The sequence below is a fragment of the Nannospalax galili genome, unplaced genomic scaffold (assembly GCF_000622305.1).
Source record: "Nannospalax galili isolate Female #2095 unplaced genomic scaffold, S.galili_v1.0 scaffold655, whole genome shotgun sequence".
In the NCBI taxonomy this organism is placed as follows: domain Eukaryota; kingdom Metazoa; phylum Chordata; class Mammalia; order Rodentia; family Spalacidae; genus Nannospalax; species Nannospalax galili.
In genome coordinates this window covers 1,917,213-1,922,283 of record NW_008337285.1, presented here as the reverse complement: position 1 = coordinate 1,922,283, position 5,071 = coordinate 1,917,213, and positions in this window count along the sequence as shown.

Below are 5,071 nucleotides of genomic sequence, written 5' to 3'. Positions count from 1 at the left end.
TACTGGGACTAGGAAGATGGTTTGGTGGGGAAAGTGCTTACTACATGAGCTTAAGGGCCTGAGTTTGAATTTCCAGGGCTAATGTAAAGCCAGGCACAGTAGCTCAAGTCTGTTATCCCAGTGGTCCTGTGGTGAAATGGGAGGCGAAGACAGGAAAATCCCCAGAAGTTCACAGGCCAGCTAGCCTGGCATATGCATTAGAAAAATAACAAAGATCTTGTCTCAAATAAAAAGGAAGGTAAGGCCCAACACCTAAGTTTGTCCTCTGACTTCCACATGCATGAAAAGTGGTACATGCATTCCTGTAATACACCCCCTCACCTACACACACCCACACCCACACATACACACAAAACCAAATGAAACCAAACCCCAAACCAAACCAAACAGTGACTCAAGGACAAACTTTGTTTTACCAACTTCACTTGCCAGTCCTAAGAAAAAGGAACTAATATAGTGAGCAATTATCAGAATCTTAAAGGCTCTAATTTATGTGCTTTAAAAATATTTTATTATTTTTTGTGTATGATCGTATTACCTGCATGTATATAAGTGCACCCATATTGTGCAGTGCCCATGGAGGTCAGAAGAGGGTGTCAGATTCCTTGGAAGAGGAATTACAGACAGTTGTCTGCACCCTGTGGGTGCTGGGAACCAAATCTAGGTCCTCTGCAAGAACAACCAATTCTCTTAACTGCCGAGTCATCTCTCCAGTCCCTTACATGGTTATTTTTATTATCTATATCCTACTTAGGTCAAGAATTTAATTTTTTTTGTTAATTACTTTATCCTCAGCTTTTAGAATGGTACATACTGAGTCTCTTCATAATATTTGTTGATTGAGGGACTAGACCAGCCCAGTCCAGGCCACTGAACACGAAACGAAAATTGGACCCCAGTCAAGAGAGAAGCTAGACGATCTTGAGGTACATAAGTCAGTACAGTGGTGAGGGTGATGACTTGGAGGAGGGGAGGCAAGGTTGCAGAGATTGGGGGGGTGGTGACCAAGGTTTTGAAGGCTTGAATGTCAGACCAGGATTCTTGGCCTGGGTCCTAAGACCTTGGAACAACACTGAAGATTTTAAGCTGGAGTGAGGCTTGCTATACTGAACTTCTTTCTGCCCAGAGAGCTCTCTGGTGTGTGTGTATGTGTGTGTGTGTGTGTGTCTGTCTGTCTGTCTGTCTGTCTGTCTCTTACAAGCTCAGTGCTCCCCAGGGATTCTCTGGTTAGTAAAATTCATTCACTAAATGAAATGGATTGTTATCTGCTCTTCCCTTATCCAAATCAATTCAACCTAAATATCAGGCCAACATCCCTTCTATAATGAATCCCAAACTCCAGTTAAAATAGGAAAATATTTAAACATGATAACTCAAGAAGAATGTTTTAGGAACTGTGTGATGAAGATGTCAGATCTTTGTCACTACACTGCAGCTTGAAGGCCAGCTGGGATTGAAGTCACTCTGAGAAATGTTAATAATGTGTCCAACTCTTGATATATATAAAGATGATAACAGCTACATGCCAGGCTCAGAGATGACAGGTTCAGCTTTGGTTTGGTGTGTGTGTGTGTGTGTGTGTGTGTGTGTGTGTATGTGATATCTGCCAGGTCTATACACATATACATATATTAACTTTATATTCATTAGCAAAAATTTATTAAGCATCTATTAGGGCCCAAAGCCTTCCATAGGTGCTGAGCCCAAGGAATCAGTCAGTGTTCACAATCCAGGTCTTTGTCACGAAGGATTTTTCAGTCTAGTAGGGAAGATTTGACATGCAGTCAGATCACACAAACAGCTGCTCTTATCTACTATATGAGATTTATATGATTTCTTATTGAATTCTCACAGTAGTCTATTGAATTTGATTTTTTTTTGTATTTTATAAGACAAGGAAACCTGCTGTTTTGAGGCCAGTAAATGGTGTGGTCCGGGTTTGAGCATAGCTATGACTAGGCGTATGCTCTTTCCACAGTGCCTGTGAGGAGAGTCAGTGCACACATGTATGGGACTAGAAGATACCCACAAATGGAAGATGGAAATTGGCTAAGATGGGGAATAGGGAGCTAGAGAGTGGTAGAATTGCCGGAATGCTCTAGAGGCAGGCAAAGCACAGGTTTCAGCAGTTTGCACAACGAACTGAACTGTGAAGTCACTGAAACTTCATTTCAATGAGAGCCAAGTGCAGTGCTTTAGCGGTCTTGAGAGGAGGGCAGAACTTGGTGTTGAAGTGCAGCGGAATCCTAGCCAGTTTTCTTAGTAGATAGAATGCCTTAAAAATGATATTGACCTAAGGAAAAGCCTTGGGAAACAACACTAGGTGCCAGGCAAGGGTTAGACAAGAGAGGGGGAGAATACAGACAACTTTACTGATTTCCACAGGATTCCTCAGATCGCTCTACTACCACTGCACATCACACCCACATCTCTCCATGGGTGTGCTCTACTCTTTCTGTGGTAATTATAGGTTATTTACAGATTCCACTTATCTCTTTTCAGGTGTTTTCCTGCCCCCTTATATATAGTATAACTGCATGACTTATTGTAGTTAGTTTTGCTAGTGTAAATAACACGGAAGGAAGCTCTGAGAGCCAGTGCATGATTCGTCACACTCTTTGCTCTGTTGTGGTAAAAACCGATGTCAAGCTATAGACACTGTATTCCTGGGTCCTCAGTGACTATGATGAGCAAGTGTCCCTGGTGATCCACCGTGGATATCTAATGAGAAATAAACTTTCACCATTTTCAGTCACCAAGACTTTGGAGTTGTTACTGTAACATAGCTGACCTAATACTGACTGATGTATGCTTCAAGTTATGGACAAACTCACTTCTTCATCATACTCAGTCTTTCTGAGTCATTCAGTCACTCATCTATCAACCTATCCACTTACCAATTTATTTATTTAGTAAAAATTTATTGGGTCTCTACTGTATGCCAGTCATTTTTTCCCTAGCCAATAAAAGCAAATCAGTGAACAAGATCAGAGTCTTGTCCCAACAGAGCTCACTTTCTAGTATGATGAACAGAAATTCTATCTCTCAAAATGTCATATATATGATATATATATATATACATTTATGAATATGTATCTGACAATGGTAGTAGTGGGAGAAGTGGTGAGAAGTCAAGAGATTAGGACTAATTTTCAAGGCAGTTCACTCACTGACAGATTAGATGTGGGAGATTCTCTCACTTACTCTAGTGTCACATAAGTTACTTGGATGCCCTCACCCAAACCATCTGCAATAGCCAATCCCAGCCACAGGATGCTGAGGGTCTGTTACCTTAGTTCTTGCAAACTTTGAGTGCTCCTCAAGAAGTTGCTGTATGCCTAGTCTTTTCTCTCTGATCACCCTGATTTTATGGTTTTTTTGGTAGCTCATATCTACCTTTGCTTCCTCCCGGGTTTTGTGGACTCCTTCAACTTTTTCCAAGACATTGCACTTAAGCTTCTGACCAGAGCTTATGCTGATGGCAGTGGAGAGGGACTGTGGAGGCTCCACCACAAGCCATTGCCCTAGAGAGTTTCAGAGGGGGCACTCAGTAAGGACCAAGTGCTGCTAAGCATTCAATTCTCCTGCCTCTTGGATTCCCAGAAGCTTCTGGTTGACTTCTTTACAGAATTCAAGGTCATCTTATAGGTCTCTCCTACAGAAAAAAAACAGGAATATATATATATATGTATATTCCAGGGATTAGATTTAGGATCTAGAATGCGGTTTCACTTTTTTTCCTCACTAAGTGTCCCAGGGTGATCCTTAGCTCCCAGACTCAAGTGATCCTCCTGGGACTACGAGTGCATGCCAACACATCTGGCTGTAGAGATTCTCACTGTTTGGTTGGATGTGCGTGGCAAGAGAAACAAAAAGTTAAGAGCAACATCCAAATAAGAATGATCAAATATGTCAGTTTCTGCAATGGCAACTCTCAGAGGAGTAAAAATTTTAGGGGCATGATACTGAGCTCTATTTTGAACTTCTTGAGTTTGAAAAGTACCTGTTGCCATTTGAAGAGAGCCAATGGACACCTGGAGACCCACCTGGAGCTCTAGATTTTTCCATCAAAATATAAATCTTATGTGTGGTGGCACACATCTGTGACCCCATCACTAAGGAAGTGCAGGCAGGAGGATCAGGAATTCAGGGCCAGCCTTGATGACATAGAGTTCCAGGCTAGCCTAATTTACATGAATGAGATCTTGTCTCTGAAAACAACAAACAAAAAGATATGAAGATGAAGTTTGGTAAAATACTTCAGGGAGAGTAAGTTTACCCACCCAATAATTTGTCTTTAAGAAAATATGACAGTCTACAAGGAAGTGGTCTTTTGTTTTTGAGATGGAAGAGGCCTGAGCACATTAAAATGGGAAAGGTTGAGGGATTCATTCATTCATGCATCCCATTCACTTCGTATTGATGTAACTTTTATTCCGTCCTTTCATTTAATTGAACGTTTTTGAGCATCCACCGAGGGCCCTGTGACAGACTCCAGTCCTTGTTCTAAAGCTAGAAGGTAGGAATGGAGCCCACCACTCTCCAAGTTCCATATTAGAACTCAGGGCTCATAGACTGAACTGTTTCTGAGGCTGTCTTCTAGGGATCCTGGTTGGCAGGAGAGAGTTTTGCTAGGTTTGGGCGCAGGAGGGTTTAGGATTCTGGCTGACAGAGAGAAATATGACTCACTACTGTAGAAGCTCTCTCTCTCTCTCTCTCTCTCTCTCTCTCTCTCTCTAGTTTAAATGGAATGATCCTATAATGGAGAACAATACATCAACTAGACACCTCATTCTAAGAAATAAAAATCTCAGTGCTAGGAATGGGCTACCTTTCTTTGAGTTGTTGGTTAGTGGGAGCCATAGACCCCAAAACAATACAGGTTATCACTTTTGCTCTTTGTTGCCCACCAGAATTTGATGGTAAGACCCTATGGTTGAAAGCACCATAAACATTAGCTACAGGACATGGAGAAACCAAGTCTATACTGACCAGGAGGCTTCCTCCCTGCTGGCTACCTCCCATAGTACTGGAAGGTACCATATAGACTGCTGGGGGTAAAAGTCATCAA